Here is a 21,027-nt window from a genome sequence, read left to right on the forward strand (position 1 = left end):
ATTCCCCCCCTGTTTTATGTGATATCCTGCAGCTTCCCACCTTGTGGTTCCACATAGCTCTGATTCTACCAAGGCAAGTCAACTCCAAAACTACTTTTCTCTCAAGTTCCTACTTCTTGCAAATCAAATACCTCTTGCTTTCAGACCATTGTGTCTCCTGGGAGATTAAATAAAATCCTCCTGTTGACTTAGTCAAAGTGTTTGTTTTCAGCTGTATCTTTCCTCCCCTTCTTATTTTCCATGGCAGTAAATCTCAACTCCACAACCTCGAGTGAGTGGTGTAAGGTTGCAAGGAAGGAAATATGAAATGAATTTCCCAAGAAAGAAGACTATTTAGGTGATATTTCAAAGTATCATTATCCTGCTTTGCCTTACCATCTCCAATCCTGTTTATCACTCTGTAGCTTAAGGAAAAAAATTAATAGTAATAAGGCACCAAGACACAGAGAATATAGTGAGGGGAAATAATCCTTGGCTCTTGGGTACGAGGGGAAGTAGAGAAATTTTCAGAGTTCTGTTCCCTAAATTTATTTTCTGTGTAGCTCTACTTGGTAACTGGAGCTAGAACTTGTAACTGTACCATAGCTAGTACCTGAGGTGGCCTTCTCCAACCTCTCTGGTGACTGCGGAGGCCAAGGTCTGTGATGTCTCCTTTTCTTAGAAATCCACAGCCATGACCTGTCATTTGACTCTGAGACATTCTGATCCATAAAGAAAAAAAAAAAAAAAAGTGGAGTGGTCACTCTCCTCTTATTCCTATATAAACAGAAGTACTTGAGGGATTTTCTTTTTCAAGCTATATATAGGAGAAATGCCAAACTCTGGCTGTGGTCAAATTTCACTATAAAATTTGCTTGCCTAACTGTAGTCTTGACTTGGACTTTACATGGTATTGTTAATGCAGAGATAGTTATCGTTAGGAGTGTCATGCAGTTTCAACATTTGGTCCGGTTCCTGAGAAGCTGAGCATCTGGAAATGTTACCTAAACACATTAGCATGCTGGAAATTGTCATCCCTAAAAATAGGTGTACATTCCACGGAGATGGGCAGAGTGTGTTTTTGTGACAGCGCGTCAGCACATCAAGGGGTGATAAAGTGAGCTAAATTTAACTTTCCTTCACTTTAAATTCTCATCTGAAAGAGATCTGCCAAAAATAAAAAAATAAAAAAAGATAAAATAAATAAATAAATAAAATAAAAGAGATCTGCCATTTTCATCATATTAAAATAAATCACAGATTTACTATTTTGTTTGTTGCTGCGACTTGTTAATTAAATCACAATGTGGTTATGTTTATTAAGTTACAAATTACACCTTTTGGGGAAGAACAAGTTCTGAAGTGGAACATGTTTACTTGATGTTTTCCCTCCCATCTGCCTTAAGGGGAGATATAATTAAATGTAACAAAGCAAGAGGCAAGTGAATGTGAGGCGAAACATTGTGAGAAAATTTCTTCCAGCTGAATAAAGCTGTAAAGTTCTCAAGGCAGACCAATTGCTACAGATGAAAAGCTAACTTGAATCTAAAATAAGATTTAAAACTGGGAGATTTTACTTTTCAACCTCTTTTCTGGAACTTCCCAAAATTGCCTAAAACATAATGCAAAGCCAAGAGCATTGCATTGTTTCTTCCTAATCTAGGCAGCGTCATCCCACTGAACCCCTAAGACCCCCAGATTTCATAGAGGAGCAAATGGCAAAATAGTACCCAACTTCATTTAGGGACTCTGGTAATTGAAAATGTGTATTATTCCAGACCTGTTTGATCCCCCATGGTAACCACTAGCCACATGTATCTATTTAATATGTTAAACTATTTATCTTATGAATTTATAACTAAAATCAAATAAAATTAAGAATTAAGTTCTTCACTAGTTAGTTACTTTTCAAGTGCTGAGTAGCCACGTGTAGCTAGTAACTACTATATTGGATAGCATAGGTACAAAACATTTCCATCATCAGAGAATGTTCCACTGGACAACACTGTTCTAGTGCACATAAGACTGAAGTTTATCTTTTTTATGGGCTTCTGTGAAACCCTCCCTGACAGGACTTTCTGTGGTGATGGAAATGTTTTATTATTGCAATTAGCCACAACAAGAAGGGGAGACAATAGCAAGAAACTGTCCCTGAAGTTGAGACTATGAATAGACCAAAAAACACCACCTCTATGATATGACTTAACACATATTAATGTACTCTTAAAATGTATTTCCTCTTGCCTGCCTACACAATGTCTAAAAATTTCCAATTTTAGTCAATCTTCTGAGTTAAGACAAAAGTCTTATCAGCTATGTTATATAGAAGTGATAATCCATACCAACTATTAATATCTTAACACCAAATAGAACATTCTGTGATGATGGAATGTGATCACCGAGCGTGTAAAATGTGGCTAGTGCAACTGAGAAACTGAATTCTCAATTTTATGTGATTTTAATTCATTTCGATCTAAGTAGCCACAGGTCGCTCCTTGCTATCATCTCATACAACACAGGTCTATAGGCAAGAGCTGAAGAAAGTACTAGGCAGGTTAAGGAATGTGGTAGACAGAATTGAAGATGGCCCCTGATACACACACACCTTATATAATCCTTCACCCCAAGAGAAGGCAAGATGTGGGAATGTGATGGGATTTCACTCTCATGGTTACTATTCAGTTTAATTTGAGTTAATCAAAAGACAGATTATCCTAGATGGGCCTGACCTACTCAGGTGAGTCCTCACAAGGGACTGTGCTTTTCTTGTAGAGAGAGATTTGAGCATGAGAGAAGTTGAGGATGCAAACTGCCATGTTATGGGGAGGGTCGGTAGGCAAGGGACAGCTGGTGGTCTCTGAGAGCTGAAAGTCATCTCCAGCCAGCAGCCAGCAACAGAAAGAAAAAAAAAAAAAAGGTGTTCTACCACTGCAAGGAACTGACTTCTGCCAACAGCCTGAATAAGCTTGGAGAGGGATCCTGAGTCTCAAACAATATCACAGCCCTACCAATACCTTGACTGCAGCCTTGGGAGACTCGGAGAAGAGGATGAACTTAAACCACACCTGGACACGGAACCCACAGAAACTTCGAGAAATACATTTGTGTTGGTTTAAGGCACAGCATCTGTGCTACTTGTTATGCAGTAACAGAAAACTAATATGGAGGATTTATGCTCGGCCTCTTTCAGGGAACATGTTTTTTAAAAACCAGCAGAATGCATTGATTTATAAGATACTGTTTTCTATTATTAACTGTTTCTTAAAGTAAATACTCAGGTATTTCTTTGGCAAATTTTGTTGTACTGACTTTTGTGACTTGGAGGAGGAGGAGGAAGAAAGACACTGCATGACAATGATGATGATGTGGGCCTTGTGATGACAGTAACAGTGTTCCAAGTGTTGATGGTGGCGATGCTGAGGATAAATCATTAGTATGACCGCTGAGATTACAGCCTGTATTTATTTCCATGGGTAACAGGGAGCCAATAAAATGTTCTTGCCATCAATAAAGGAAACACCATTTTCGAATCAGCCATTGGTGTGCTATTCATTAGGTGATGATCAATATGTAAAACACATGATCTGAATTCAAAACATTATATGGTGAAAATTTGAGCCAATGTAAAGCAGAAGTATTTTAACAGGAATTCATATTTGAAAATAATCTCAAATTAGCATTTATTTTTTCCTTTAAAAGAAAGTCCTATTTTTAACTACCTTCTTGGATTGGGGAACTAAAAGCTAAGTTAGGATAACCCTCTCTCTCACCTCAACTAGCAAGAATTATAATGCTACAAAAGATGTTTTGACCTCTGTATTTAGTTTATTCATTTTATAAAATTAAGTGCTGTATCTGAACCGAAATATAGAAAAAGATTTCCAGTGTGAATATATTTCATTATATGTAGGCTACCTTGACCCAATAAAAACTGAAGATCATATATTCCTACACACAGAGACGTAATCTCCCCTTATAATAAACCACGAGTAGAATACAATGTTCTTTTACATGGTAACAGAAAAGTAAAATGTAGGTCAGACATTCAGAGAAATAAAAAAAAAAAAGAAAACACATCTTTATAATTTTATTCAAAAGAACTAAGTGTACCAGGGCAGTCCTAGTTCTTTGGAACAGAAGGATGGTGTGCTGAGGATCAACAGTGAGGTAGACAGACCACTAGCAATTAGAATATCATGATGCTAACCAGATTAGGCCAATAAAGCCCTCCTTGTCTTAAAACTGACATGCATAGAGTAGACAATTTCTTAAGGTCCTGGGCTCTTTTTAAATCCTTGTCAATCAAAACCCTAAACTTCCATGGGCATTGGTACTTACAAGATTCATTCAATAGAAGACCAGTTGAAGTGTAGATAACATTTAGGACTGTTTTTCTTCAACCCAAAGCAGACTTCAAGCAGAGATGCTTTGTTTTTTCTAAACGTAAATTTTGGGGGGAAAAAAATCGTCCCTCCCTTTTTTATTCTTGTTATTCCAGAGAGAGACTGCACGTCTAGCTAGATGGAATCACACACGCAGCAGGGGAAGCATCAACCCCATGTCACAACACACAGTGTGGAACAAATGATCTCTGCTTTTGGACAATTCTGTATCTCTGCTTCAGAAGAAGGATGGAGCCCTGCACCCAAAAGAGGAAGTTCCTGTCCTAGAGAGATGGTATATTGTGGCTAAAACTGAAGGAGGGATGGGGAGAGCAAGCGCATCATCTTCCTCCATGACTCAAAGTCAATCTCTTTTTTTCTCCAAAAAATATTTCTTGAGGACCTACTCTATAAAGACATTAAGGTAGAGACACTGGAGATATGTGGTGCCAAAGCATGATCAGAATAAGTTCTAGAGACTGGCTGTACAACAGTGTGCTTATATTTAATGATATTGTACTGCACAATTAAAATTTGTTAAGAGGGTAGAAATCATGTTATCTGTTCTTACCACATTTAAAAAAGGATATACTTTATATTTGTCACCCCAGTAAATATGTATAAAAAAAATTAAGCAATCAATACTTTCTGGTAAGTTAAAAAGGAAGAAAAGGACAGCGTCCACTTTGCCCCATCACGGATCATAGAGCCATCAGGGAACCAAACATTAACACGTAAGCACACAAAAATATATGATTAAATATGTGATAAATATTCTAATAACACACATAACCTACCTTAAGTTAGGGAGAGCTCCCGTGAACATTCACAGAGATGCCAACATTTGAGCTAGGGACAGGTAGGTACAGAGAGACATTCTGTGGTTGTGGTAGAATGAGAAGAGGAGGGAAGGAGGGAAGAGGAGGGAGGAGGCCTGAAGCAGGAATGAGCCTCACACATTTAAGGACCTAAAGGGCTAGTGTGTCGGGAGAACAGCAGACAAGGAGGCTGAGAGGAGGCTGGAGAATGAGCCAGGACCAGATCACGCAGGGCCTCACGGGCCACTTAAGGAGTACAGATTTTTCCTGAGAGCAGTCTATTAAAGTGTTCTAAGCAGATGTGGTTCATAATTCAATTGATATTTTAAAAGAAAATTTGGGGGAAGATATTTATGAAGGTAGTAGGGCTCATTAATCCTAAATTATCTTGCTAGTTTAAAAAGCTTCGTAGCAATATATTCTCTAAGCTCATTCGGTTGCCATTACACAGGTTTCTGACTTCACGAAATGAGATTGCATAGCAACCAAAGTACGAACTCACATATCATTACCTTTTCCTCAGCCTAGGCCTTCACCATGCATTAGCCAGTCGGGGTTTCATCAACGGCAGCACTACTGACATTTGGGGCCTGATAATTCCTCATGGGGGAGGCTGTCCTGTGCACCTGAGCATGCAACATTTAGCGGCACCTCTGGCCTCCACACACCACTACATGCCCCCTGTTTCCCAGGCCCACTCCCAGTTGTGGCAATGACAAATGCCTCAAGACTTTGCCAAATGTCCCCTGCAAACCAATATCGGGAAGCATTGAGCTAGTTGCAGTCTAAGAGCCAATATTACCATCTTAACATATATGATTTCTACAAGAACTGGCAGCTAAAAAGGACGTCAAAAGCCATCCCAGAAATACCCTTACCTAGTCGCACAAACACAAAGAAGAGTTCATTGCAGATCATTGTCAAAATCACCTTGATATTCCTTGCACCGAAAACATATATCTCAGGTTGCCTGAGTGGCTCAGTTGGTTAAACGTCTGTCTGCCTTTGACTCAGGTCAGGATCCCAGGGTCTTGGGATCGAGTCCCATGTCGGGACTCAACAGGGAGTTTGCTTCTCTCTCTCTCCTTCTGCCTACCCCCACCGCACGCTCTCTCTCCCGTCTCTCTCTCTCTCTCTCTCTCAAATAAATAAATAAAATCTTTTAAAAAAATAAAAATAAATAAAAAATAAAATATATACCTCAGGCAAATTCTTTACATTTGGGAGAAGCATGGTTTTGGTGAAATCACTTGACTTTGTGCAGAGCAGTACTATTTTCCTGCACCCCAAGACCCTGCAGAGGAAGATGGGGAGCAAAGAGGAGCCTGCCTCTGTCAACTGAGTTATTGTGCTCTCTCTCCCTGCTCTAAAACATTCCACCTGACCCCTTCACTTCAGAGGACTTAATATCTGATTATCATTGCAGACCTTATTTAGGAAGGCCTGGAGATCACTCATAAAACAGCTTACCTTAAAGGAGAATTGGGTGGTAAGAAATGAGACTTGTCGAAGATCACACCCAAAGCATGTTCGGCGGTGGCAAACAAAAAAGGAAGACCCTTTCCCATTGTTGGATTCAGCATCCTGCCATCGAACCCCCTTGCCAACAGACTGCTTCGTATGGATTTCAGGGCAGAATGTGGCATAAAATTATAGCTATATATATTTGGAGCCACTAATCTGGGGTATTATATCTGTAGTCTCACTGACTGAACAGTTTTGACGTCTCTTTTTGCTTTTGAACTATTAGTGGCTTTTGCTCTTCAGACTTAGAAGGTCTTACAACGTGCTGAGGGAATCCCTAATGCAGGCAGAAGGAGCAGGTGCCTCTCCCGTGGGACCTGTCGAGAGCATTTCCCTCCTCCCACCACAAAGGTTGAAGTTCCTACTCTTAATTCCTGTCTCCTTGGGTCTCTGTAATAGTAACTGAGCAAGCACATTGAACCAGAAGAGTTCACGAAGCCTAGAAAGGTCATCCGCTGTTGAGAAGCAATGTGTGCAGGTGAGTGCCTAGATTTGGAGCCAGAGTACCAGCGCTGGAATTCTCATTAGGCTACTATCCGTTTGGGTATTTTTTTTTTTTTTCATTTTTCTATGCTTCGGTTTTCCCATTTGTAAGACGAAGCTACTAAGTAGGCCTGTTAATGGGCTGTTCTGAGGGACAAATGAGTTCATATATGTGAATACGAATTAATAGATGTGACAAAAGTTCCTGGAACATTCTAAGTTCTGTATCTGTTTTGTATTTTCCTTGTTAGTTCATAAAAGTCTAGCTGTATTAACCATCTTGTATTTAGGTACATATATTTAAAAGGGGATAAATCAAAGATTAGATACTTTTGGATAGAATAAAATAAATCAGCAAAAGCCTAGAACATGGGAAATTGCCCAGAGGCCACAAATCAAACTGAAATAAAAATCAATTTGTAAGTATTAATATTTGAGGAGCTCCTATTATATCAATGGTCTTTGTTATAGATTAAGGGAGAAGCACTAAAGTACTGGGAGGCCTAATTACGTTCTCCAGGGGGCGTATATACTATGTAGAAAAAAATTAAATATATATTAAAATAGATGTTAACAGCACCAGGTACAACAAAGAGCAGATGGAAGAGCCAGCTATTGAATGGCACAGACAAGAAGCACAGGGGAGGCAAACAAGAGAGTGGGTGGCAGTTTGTTGGGGTGCTACAACGGTGTGCCTTGGAGACCTGGGTGCCTCATAGTTTGTAATAATAAAGAATTTGAAACACAACTTACGTGTTCACCAATAAGTGCCTCGTTCACTATATCATGGGGCATACTTCCATTAAAAATGATGACATGGTGGGGCACCTGGGTGGCTCAGTCGTTAAGCGTCTGCCTTCGGCTCAGGTCATGATCCCCGGGTCCTGGGATCGAGCCCCGCATCGGGCTCCCTGCTCGGCGGGAAGCCTACTTCTCACTCTCCCACTCCCCCTGCTTGTGTTCCCTCTCTCGCTGTCTCTCTCTGTCAAATAAAATCTTTAAAAAAAAAAAAAAAAACGATGACATGGTTTTTCTCTTTTTGAAACAGAAAGACTCCCATGGCATCTTATCATATGAAAATGCAGGTTATAGAATATAATGTTTGGGGGGCACCCAGGTGGCTCAGTCGGTTAAGCATCTGCCTTCAGCTCAGGTCATGATCCCAGGGTCCCGGGGAGTCTGCTTCTCCCTCTACCCCTCCCCCTGTTTGTGCTCTCTCTCTCTCTCATGCCCTCTCTCTATCTCTCAAAATAAATAAATAAATAATCTTTAAAAAATAGGGTATAATGTTTGTCATGGCCCCACTTTAGAAATGTGTGTGTGTGTGTGTGTGTGTGTGTGTGTGTGTGTACGTTCTCTATGAATACCTACAGGTAAAGAAATATACCAAAGTTCCAGCAATTATTTCTTTGGATGGGAACTCTTCTGGGCGACTTCTACTCTTTTTTTTTAGTTTTTACATCTACAGTTAACATTGTTTACACTAAGCACTGAAAGTCTTATTTAGGAGAGAACTGGGGGAGAATGGGAAAGGATTTAAAAGAAATTCTGTTTTTCCTAACCCTGACGAGGCCTATTAACAAGCTGACATAGTGTGCATTTTATTTTGTACATCTCTCAGAATTTATTAGAGAGACACTCAATGTACTTTTTATATAATGATTAGCTTATATTATTCAGTTCTTGAGTAGAATTTGGGTCAGCTCTGCATGCTCATTATTTGTGCAAGTAGCCAGGACAGCCAACTTTCACAGCATGACAAGTATTGATACCACTGATGAATGAAATGTTTTCTAAGCACCGAAATGGCACTTTACAAGGGTAAGGGGGCAGCTGCAGGCTTCCTGGTCGCTGGAATATATATGAGTCATTCAGAGAGTAAGAGTTCCAAATGCTAGCTCTCTAATCAGAGAACACAGCTGGAGAAGAAGAAATAGTGGGAAAATACTTGAATTTCATGACCCGAGTCTTGTATTTATTGCTGCAACTCTCCCGCAGAGAAAGTTTGTCACCTGATACACTCATAAAAAGGTAAGGGAATGTCCCAAATGAGTTAGCTCGCCACCTTTAAAATGGATAATATCCCCAGTCAAAAACTGTAAAGACTTCTTCTTTGGGAGGAAATGGTTCAAAACCTGTGTACACTTAAGGCCAAACTACCTTTTTTCTCTGCATCTTCACAGACAGGTGGCAACCCACCAGAGAAGGAGGTGAAATCCCTCTTTTATTCCCGCCTTCAGCCATTCTGTCCCTTCTCTCCCCACATGAGGCCCAGGACTCGCTGACTCTTGGCCCTTGCTTCTCAGAGGAGAACAATCCACCATCACTAAGTAAAAGTAATCAACCGGGATGCATATACATGGAGCCAGTTCTGTGTCTGTACTTGTAATTTGGGACAAGTTACCTAAACGCTCTGGGTTGAGACAGATGAATTTGGAACTTTAAGCTTATTTTTAGCTCCATAATCCCATGCTTCCGTAATAATTAAATCCACAGCAGTTAATAAATAAAGGCCTTAACCACATCAGGGGATATTTAAATTTCAGGTCAGCAAAGACGGGAAAAATCTGAGTTCAAACAACAAAAACAAAAAATGTGTCCTCAGGATAAAATTTCAAGCACTGACAACCTGAATGGGAGAGAGAATTTGGAGCCTTTCTAGAATTCTTCAGACCGCACAACAAATGTGCCCCCCTTATTGTCCCCACCTACTCACATATGCTATGCTTAGATATTGTACTATCTGGAATGCTTTTGGAAAGCCCAGAGAACTCCTAAGCAGATCAAAACAGAAAACACTGACAATCTCGTTGAACATTGTTCTCTTTTATGTTTCCAATGAAATGTCTAAACATTAAAGATGAGATTTAAACGTATGGCTGCTCATCAGAACTAAATCCTTTTAGGATTCTACCCATTACTAAATGTTGGAAAGCAAAGTACATATGAATTCTTAAGAAAGAGCTCAGCATTTTGTAGCACATTTAACATTTTGAAGGAAACATTTTTTGTTTGTAGGAAAATTATACGGACTGTAACAAATATGTTTATTCTAACTGGATTGCTGCATACATTGTGGTATATAGGAAAAGACGAATTAAAAACTAAGATTCCATATGAATTGACAACGTGCTTTGGTACTCCTTCTTTGCCTCCATTAAAGACCTATTCCATGTGTTAGGATTGTCTAGCTACTTCTTGCTCCACATCCATCTTTCAGCAAACTACCTTTTTCTTCTTGCTTCAGGTTTTTATTCTGTTCTCTGTACCTCTCTTGTTGAAACTTGTCACTTCCTCCAAGGCTCTCTATTATTCCCCACCCCCAAGCCTATTTTTCCTGCAACCCTGTGTTTTCTTTCTTTAATCACCCAAGAATGATGTGTTTCTTTTTCCCAGATGGCTTCAATCTCATCCTTAGTCTTTTCCTCTTAGTTTCATTATGTACTTCTTTCTCAGCTAGGAAGCAAGGACAGAGAAAGTCTGTACATATAATTTTGACTTCACTTTATGCTCTCACTGATGTGAACTGTCATCTTTCCCATATGCAGCAAGTAAGCAAAACAATCACTATAAAATTAAGTTACTTTTGCTCAGGTCAGATCTGTAAGTGTGGGCTTTCTAAATCCAAAAGCGGATCATAACACTTCTCTGTCCTAGTTAGATTACAGTGGTCAGTGAATCCCGATCCTCCCCCAGATGGACACAGTAACTCCTTCCATAAAGTATCGGGATCTATGATATCTGGCCCCTGCTGATTCCTTAGGTTGCTCCTCACAGTTTTCCTTTTGTGCTTTCTGCTCAACCTGCTCAAATCCTGGCAGCTTCCTCAAACACCACGGTCTCACACTCTGCCAGGTCTCTGCCCACTCCCCTACCCCAGCCCCCCACCATGGAATACCGTCCTTTTTTTTTTTTATTTATCTCAAGACTCATCTGTCTGGGGAAGCTTTCTTCCCTTTTTTCCCCACTGCAAACCTGGGTTTGATTGGATCCCTAAATTCCACTGTGTTTCTCACACACAATTACCTCCAGGTTTGGTTAGAGGTAGTGGTTTATTCGACAGTTTTCCCCCAGGGGACTATAAGCTATTCTGAGAAAATTGCGCCCTTCGTTTCTTTCTTCATCTGTACCACAAGGATTTAGCTATCTCGAAATAATGTTTGTGGGAGAAATTTATTTGTGCTATGAAATAGCAAATGAGAAAGGCCACTGGAAATCTTAAATGCCATACAATAAGATCATCACAATAAGGTAATCTCATCATCATTAGAAGTGGTTACAAGGGAAGAAGTTCAAGGATGTAGGTCTGCTTGCAACTTTTGAAAGGCTTGAATCATGGATGGGGCACTTCTACTTTCACTTTGAATTTGTAAGCAAAGGAAGCCGCTGGGGCAAAAACCAACTAAGATTAAGATTACCTGCTGTTTCTCCTGCTCATACAGCCTTTTGCCCTGTATTCAACGTAAGGTTTTCCGAACCCAGGAACCTGGGCCACAATTCCAATGGGTCGATGATTCTGGCAAAGCACCTCAACCCTTCCTTCTCCCCAAGCCTCCCTCTCTCCTGCATGTCTCTCCCAATGGACTCTGCCCATTTAGTCAACGTGGCTCCCTCTGTCTGTGCTAGGAAACACTCTGCTAAGCAGTGTAGGGTCATTATCTTATCAAAATCTCAAGTCAATCTCAAGATAAAAATTCTATTGTTTTCCTTTATCTTATCATTGAGCAAACCAGGGCTTGAATCAGTTAATCAATTTATCCTGACGGGAAGTGGGCAGAAAGAAGCAGGGCAGAGATTTGAACCAGGTACTGACTGACTCCAGAGGCTGAGTTCTTAATCACTGCTCAACACTGCTTCTCCATCATCTGACCACAGCTTCATCAAACTCTGCACTGGAGATAGACTTCAATCCTGTCTTATACCCCATGCACAACTTGTCGAGAAATAAGCTTTTTTAATTAATACATCTTTATTTTCCCCTTGTGTTAACCCTCTCTTTACTCACCATGCCACCGAGTAAAATATTTTCTATTTGCCCTTGATGCAAAGAGTGTTGATGGGGATGGCTGGAAACTGAAGTTATTGTAGTTTTAATTCCCCAGTTAGGACTGTCCCAGGAACAATCATAAGTAGATCAGGATGGGACCAAACCTGAATACAATAAAGATAACTACAATAAACAACATCTATTAGGCATTTACTATGTTCTAGTCACTTTGCTCTGAACTTTGAATAATTGTGCCATTTGATCTTTGTGCCAACTTTATAAAGTGAGCATTTTTATTATATGTATTATATAATACATCTTATTATGTTACATATGCTGATACAAATGAAAAAAAACTGAGATGGAGAGCTTACATAATTTATTCAAATTCACATATTTGTAATTCCTGAAGCCAATCTTCAAAATCAAGCAGCCTGACTTGGCTCACAACCACTAAGCTATATTAATTCTCAGGAGGTTGGCTTCTGTTGACTCAGCAAGTTTCTGTGGAAGGGGAGGTAAAGCAGAGGAAAAGACAGGAGCTGTTAGAATGGGCTACCTCATTTCCCATCAGCGGGGGCAAATGTTGGAATGACAATTATTTAGGAAAGTTGCAGTTAGGAACATTTAGCACTTCAGTGGAAGAAGTCTAAGATATTCCTCCAGAGCAAGAAAGAAAATTGCAACCCCAGAAATCTAGAGAAGTTTCTGATCACTAATTTCCTGATACCTAGACAAATAATTAGGACGGATCAGTTAAGTGCAAAGACAGCTCAGATAGGTTCATCTGTATTATAGCATTTATCACATGTATTACAATGATTTGTTCACATGCCATCTCCCCTCCTAGACTTTGAGGTATGTGAAAATACAACTGTCTTAGTTCTTGCTAGTATCCCTAATATCAGACACAATGTAGATTCTCACATTACATCTGGGATGTTTCTTCTATCAAGAGGGAGTTTTACTGAAGGGATTGCAGATCAAGACTGTTCAATATGAATGATGTAATCCCTGGGTTGTCATAGGATTTGTTTACTTTTTTTTTTTATTTTGGGGGCAGTTACACTCACACATAGTTCAATGTTCAAGAGGTACAAAAGAGCTTGCAATGCAAAAATCTCTCTCCAAATCTTGTCCTTAGCCACCCAATCATCCCCACCACCACAGGGACAACCAAAAGTATCAATTATTCATATAAGCCTCAAAAGGTATTTTATGCAGGGCGCCTGGGTGGCTCAGTTGGTTAGGCAACTGCCTTCGGCTCAGGTCATGATCCTGGAGTTCCAGGATCGAGTCCCACATCAGGCTCCCTGCTCAGCAGGGAGTTTGCTTCTCCCTCTGACCCTCCCCCCTCTCATGTGCTCTCTCTCTCTCTCATTCTCTCTCTTTCAAATAAATAAATAAAATCTTTAAAAAAAGGTATTTTATGCACACACTAACGTAAATTTGTTTTCTTCCTTCATACCCTTTCTACAAAAATGCAGAACGTGATTGCCCCTGTTCTGAAACTTGAGTTTATCCACAGAAAGAAATCCTAAAGTTCACTCACATGAATTTATAATGAGTTTCCTCCATTGTTATACTTTGGTATATTTGCTTTTTAAAAATTTGTTTGTTTTTAAGGGTACTATCATATAAAGATGGTCCATTGTTGGTTTATGTAGTCGCTGCCATGGGTATTGAAAGTGTTTCCAACAAAGCTCGCCTGTTCTTTCTAGTAAAACCTACTGTTTGGGGAGCAGATTTTGGAGGGCATTTCATTAATACTATTACATAATATTTAGGTTCTCTTTTTATTGAAATTATACATGCATATAATTAAACAACATTATTCTACAAGGTTTTTTTAAAATAAAAAATTACAAATATGACAGAAATTCAACATCAAAATTACAGGTGTTTTCACAAAAGGAATTTGTGTCCTAAAAAAACCCAAAAAAACAAAAACAAAAACAATATATTTCAAGCAGGCATAAACTTTCCTGCAGTGAAAAAAGCCCAGAAACTACAGAAGAAAAAGGGTTGATGCATTCCAGGGAAAATTATATCTGGACACATTCTGTCAAAATTTTGAGTTACCATAATACAGTTAAATCTAGGTAGAAAATATGTTCATAATAAAAGGGAAAAGCCAACTTAGACTTATACTTCTCTGCAATATAAAACAGTAGAAGTCATGGATGCAACATATGAGAAACTCTTAAAAGGCAAATTTTAGTGATATCAAAATTATGATGAAATATAAAGATTAAAAAAACCACAAAACCAATGATATAACATATACATCTGTTGTAGAAAGAAACCATTTGAGCTACTTTAAGTAAAAATTACTTTAATATAAGGAAATAGAGGCTTAAAAATCATTGCAAGACATGCAGGAATGGGCTCCACCATCTGGTATTCTAGAAATGACACCCAGAAAAAGCCGTCGTGACCCTCTCTTTAATACATGGAAAACAACTGCCCAATGACCACACAATCCCAACTCCCCTGAATGCAGAAAAAGTCACCCTGGCCAGTGGGATTGATCAGAAGTGATGTGTGTCATCTGTGGGCCAGGGATTTTAAGAGGTATGGGTACTCTTCCCATAATCCCTTTCTTTTCCTACTAGTTGGACACAGAAGATATGAAGCCTAGGGGAAGACAGAGCCACAACATGGAAGGAAAGTGTCAGCCAACAGGAACACTGGCATTGAACTATTACAAAGGGAAGAAATGAAATGTGCTGAGGCAGTGAAATTTTAGGGTTTCTTTGTTACAAACAATTGAAGTACTCTAATTAATAAAATAGCCAACCTTGCCTGTCTATGGACTAGCAGTCAGCATTGCAAAGGGGTAGTTAAGGAATCAAGAGTCTCTTTGGAACCACTGACATCCAAGGATCTAGAGGGGGCTGCTATCCGTTAATTGCCTCAAGATGGCTGTGAGAAGCCAGGGACTTCGGGCTGGGATGCATCTGCAGCGGAGAGCCATCTCTCTGGTAGGAGCAGGAGCAAGGGTAGAGAGCTGCTGCCTAACTACACCCCACACAACTGACAAGGGGCATCTAGCTGCCAATACTAATTTACATCCAGCATTTTCTCTGCAAGAGCATCCAGAAAATATACTTCTTAAGCTTTCTAGCCTCTGCAGTACCATAAAGTACACTGGAAGGAAGTGAGACAAGGGGCTGGGCGACAATCCACCATAAACACCACTTCACTAGGACTTCAGCGTTCTTGCATCTAACACACACACATATACATATAGGTCTACAAGAAGTGCATGACAATATTAAGTAGAGTTTCTCCTGAAATGGGAGAATATGGGCATATGTTCATTTCTTTTCTATGATTCCCAAATTTTCTATGATGAGCATATGTTACTCTTATCATAAAAACATAGGAACATTCTTTAAGGTATAATAATGTAGCAATTGATAATAACTCATCTCCTTTTATTTTTGAAATTTACTGTAAGTCCATTCTTTACTTCTACCACTCACAATTAGCCTCACATGGAAGACCCACAAAAGTATAAAAAGTAAAGGATTGTTGATAAATGTTAATTATTAAACATGCCATCTTTCTGTTTCTCCTATGATAGACTACTTGCGTGTGATTTGCCTTCATGGCTAAATTGGAAACTACCTTAAATACAGGAACTGTTTCTTTGCATACACATAATCATGTTAAGAAATGGATTGTTGATTAAGCTAAGTAGATTTCTCCATGATTAGTAATGATATAAAAATAACTTGTCAACAAAGCTTATCAGGAAAAAAATGACAGTCTTAAGAAAATATGGTATTATTTTGGTAGCAAGAAGAGGAGCAAAAAGAAACAGATAAACCAAAAAATTATATGTATGTGTGTGTATCTACATCCCATTCACCTTAGAAAAGGAAATGGTTTTAACAGAGATTTCCAAAGGGGTAGCAGTCTTGTTTTCTACTCAGTGGGCCAGATAGGAAAAAAAAAAAAAAGAAAAACCAACAACATAAAAAATGAACAGTTGATGATGAAGTGTGGCCAGTTCTGGAGTCTCCACTTAGTGAAGGGAATTGTGGTTTTTCAAGCAACATTCAGAATCCATTTTTCTGCCATCATTAATCTCTATTGCATATCAAATGTTCTATCTTTCTAGCCAGCCACTCTGATAAAATGTAAGTAAAGAACCACCAGTGATGTTATAAATGAAGTACTTAGAAGCTTGCAGTAATAGTAGATATTAATAATAACCTTAATGAAAATTTGTAGCAACCCAATTTATCATTTGAAAAAGTAGCAATAAATGGTATTTGGTGCTGTTGTCAAGAGCTCAGAAAGAAAACCTATTAATTAATAATGCATAAGTACAAAGTCACAGTACTATAATCTCCACCAAGATATATAAGTTACCTCTTAATGTTCCTAACTATTAATATTTCCTTAGACTTTTTTTCCTGAAGAAATATATTTAGAAGCCGTCAAGACAATGTATTTACTAAAAACCCTCCCCAGCCTGCCAGCAGCTACAACAATAACTATGTGGTTTATACTCCCCCAAATCCCCCATCTTCTGTGTTCTTCTACAGTGTGACTTTATCCTCCTTATCGAGCTGTGGAGTTAATTTCCCTCCCTTGGAATTTGGTAGGTCTGTGGCTGTTTCACCAATATGCTATGTAAACTACAGAGGAAGTAGTTTATATGGCTCCCACAGCTGGGTCATAAAAAGCCATGCAGCTTCTGCTTTGGTTTCTTAGAATGCACACCTTATGGATACTCTATTGGGACCTTCATGTTGGGAACCAAGCTGCCATGAGTAGAGAGATCCAAGTGAAGTTGAGGTTGCTTGCAGTGCTCTGGGTGACAACACAAGCTGGGCCCAGTCATAATCAACCACATTGGGCCCGGATCTTATACCATACATAAAAATCAACTCAAAATGAATTAAAGAAACATAAGACCTGAAAACATGAAACTCTTATAAACACAGAGGAAAAGTTCCTTGACATTGGCCTTGGCAATAACTTTTAGAATATGATACCAAAAGCTCAGACAACAAAAGTAAAATTAAATAAGTGGGACAATATCAAACAAAAAACTTCTGCACAGCAAACAAAATAAAAAGGCATTCTATGGAGTGGAAAAGAATATTTAGAAACAACATATCTGATAAGGGGTTTGTATACAAAATATATAAGGAACTCATCCAACTCAAAAGCAAAAAACAAACAAACAAACAAACTGGTTGAAAAATGGGCAAAGAACTGAATAGGCATTTTTCCAAAAGAGACATATGAATGACCAATAGATACATGAAAATGTGCTCAATATCACTAATCATCGGGAAGTACAAATTAAAACTACAACAGGATATCCCTTCACACCTGTTAGGATGGCTATTATAGAAAAAAAATTAAATAACAAGTGTGGCTAGGGTGTGGAAAAAAGAGAACCTTTGTACACTATTAGTGGGAATGTAAATTGGTACAGCCATCATGGAAAATAGTATGGTAGTTCTTAAAAAAAAAAAAATAGAAACACCATATGTTCATCAATCCTTCTTCTGGATATATACCTAATGGAAATAAAATCAGTATCTTGAAGAGGTATCTACATGTGCTCATTGCAGCGTTATTCACCATAGTCAAGATACAGAAACAACCTAAGTATCTATCTACAAATGAATGGATAAAGAAATTGGGGTACATACATACAATGGAATATCATTCCATATTTAAAAAGGGGCTCCTTCCTTTTACAACAACATGGATGAACCTAGAAGACATTATGCTAAGTGAAATAAGCCAGACATAAAAAGGAAAAAAAATGCATGATCTCACTTATACATGGAATCAAAAAAGTTAAATATATAAAAGTGGAGAGCAGAATAGTGGTCATCAAGGTCGGGGAGGTAGGGGAAATGAGATGTTCAAAAGGTACAAAGTTGCAGTTATGTAGGAAGAATAAGTCTAGAGATCTAATGTACAGAAATGTTACTATAGTTAAAAATACTGTATTGAGCATGGATCACTACATCAAAAACTAATGATGTATTGTATGGTGACTAACATCATAAAATAAAATTTAAAAAAATAATTTACAATAAAAAAAATACTGTATTGAATACTAGAAACTTGCTAAGACCATAGACTTTAGGTGCCCTCATCACACATACACATACATACATAAAAGTGGTAACTATGTGAGGAGAAGATATGATAATTAGCTTGACTATGGATATCATTACACTATGCATATGTGTAACAAATCATCATGTTGCACACCTTAAATATATACAGTTTTATTTTTTTTAATAAAATAAGAAAATAACTTTATCATCAGGTCTCAAATTTGGTTTGGTGTACAATGTTCCTTATGATTCCTTCAGCTTTATTTTCCACCTCTCAAGACCCACACTTCACTTACTGCTCTAGTAACACCAAATCTCTTGTAGATCCCAAATGGAACTCGCTTTCTCCCACCTCCATTGACAACTTTGTGCATGCTTCCTCTGTCTCAAATGTTCTATTTACACTACTCCCATTGTCAAACTTTCCTGATCCTCCAAATGGCCACTCAAATGGAGCTTCTCTCAACTTCCTTAAGATAAATTATGCCTGTAATCCCTCTCCATCTGATATATGCCTTTATAACTCAAGAGCCTACCACAACATCTAGCACATATAATGTACCCTGTGAATGCTTGTTGAGTTACTGGATAAAAGGATGAATGGATAGATGGATACATGGATGGATGCACAAAAGGACATTGGAGGGAAGATGATCAAAAAAAAAAAAAAAAAAAACCTCTGAGGCGATATATTATAGTTTCAATGTTAAATACTGGCAAGGATTGGAAAAATTGTGAAGAACACATTTCAGATGGGTAAAATAATTGGAAGAAGGGTGAGGAGGGAAGGTGAGAGAAAGCTTTGTGTAGACAGTGATTTCGTCTGGGGTAAATCCTTATACAGGAGAAGAGTAAAGATAGCTAGTTATTGAAGTGGTTGAAGGAAACACTGATATCATGTCTTAAGGCATTCAGGGAGAGGTGACAGAGATCAGTGGAGAACAAGCTATTACACCTGCATGCAGAGAATGCTGCTAAGTATGCAGAGGCATGAAGTGGATTTTGTTTGCTTTTAAGATTGTATGGGTTGATTTCCATTTTTAAATGGAAATCCTTCCATTTTTAAAGACCTATGCAAAACATTAGCTTAAGTATTTAATTTTGTTATTAAAAATCATCACATCCAATATTGTATCCACCAAACATACTAATATGTTATACATTTAGATAGACATATGGATATGTTTTATAAAAATCTTTTGTCAGAATATTACTCATAATCCATTAAGCTAGAACATTATCTTGAAAATCTTGAAACATAATATGAGACAACAGAGCTTCAAGTAAAAGAGGTACAAGGAGTTGCTTGCAAACATAACCAGAAAAACAACCAAATAAATAGAACTGTATGAGAATCCTTCACTCTCATCCTTCACTTAGGGAATGAATCTATTCAATTCTGAAGGCTGAACTGTTTTATTTCCTTTGAACAGTATGCTATATTTTTGAAGTTAGGCAACAGGGAAGCTTCTAAAGTGACTAGAACAAGAACAGCAAATTTTAACTCTTCCAGAGCCGTAAGGAAGAAAATGAGAATGAGATTGTTATTCCACATTCAAGAAACAGCAACTAGTAGTAGAATGAGATAAACTTAATGAATTCAAGAAGTTTGGAGGCAAGGTAGTGATGAAAGGAATCTAAGAATTTCATAAATATTTTAAAGTTGTGGAAGATAATCACATTTCAATATAATAGCAATAGCCTAATTTATAGGATGTCTGTAGACAGGGAGAGGGTCTTAGTGGAAAAAAAAATGGAAGTATTGGAGGAAGAAAGCTTCCTGAGCTTCAGTGTTCTTACCTGTAAAGTGAGTAAAATAAAATGTATCTTACATAAATAATTATGAAAATCAAGGAAAAATTATATAATGTGTTTGGTGCCAAGTAATCATTGGATAGGTTATCATTATTGTTGCTAATAGCATCATAGAGTTCAATGTGCAAATAAGAAGAATTTAAAATTACAAAAGAAAGAAAGTGAGAGCAATTAAGGAGAGTCATAGTGAAAGCATCCAATAATCAATTTCTATGCTAGTAGAATAAGGAGGAAAGAATCATAAAGGAATCTCTCTTGAATAACTGTGTATACATATTTTCTCTATTTTCTCAGAGAGAAGTTGGTCTAGAGAAAATTAGTAACAAACTGATAGCATTACTGGCTCCTCAACAGTCAAAGTCGAAGTAGGTGGCATTGAAAGAGGGACAGCTTTGTGAACATACAGAACCCGATTTCAGGACAGCAGATATATGCAGGAAGCTGATGACTTCAGCAGGTTTCATTTGAAAGACAAGAGTGTAAAAGTTACAGTATTTCCAGGAGGAGGTTTATGCTTCAATGTACCAGCTCTGTTTTTCTTCTTATATCTTCACCTGAAAAGAAGAAAAACAAACAAACAAACAAAAAAAAAGTTTTGACCTCTACAGACAAAAACACACCTTTGACATGAGCCTCACAACTCATACAAAAATTAACTCCAAATGGATCATTTTAAAACATTAAACTTTTAGAAGAAAAAATAGAGACAATTCTCAAGATTTAGGACTAGGCAAGGAATTCTTATCGTTGACATCAAAATATGGTCCATGAAAGAAAAAATAGGTCAATTAAAGTTTATCAAAATTTAAATTTTTCCTCTGAAAAAGACACTGTTAAAGGGATGAAAAGACAAGCTCTAGACCAGCAGAAAATCCTTGCAAAACACATATCCAAAGACTAGTATCTAGTCTTATAGATACTGTGAGTCTCAAACTCAC

This window comes from Neomonachus schauinslandi, chromosome 8 (genome assembly GCF_002201575.2).
Source record: "Neomonachus schauinslandi chromosome 8, ASM220157v2, whole genome shotgun sequence".
NCBI classification, from domain to species: domain Eukaryota; kingdom Metazoa; phylum Chordata; class Mammalia; order Carnivora; family Phocidae; genus Neomonachus; species Neomonachus schauinslandi.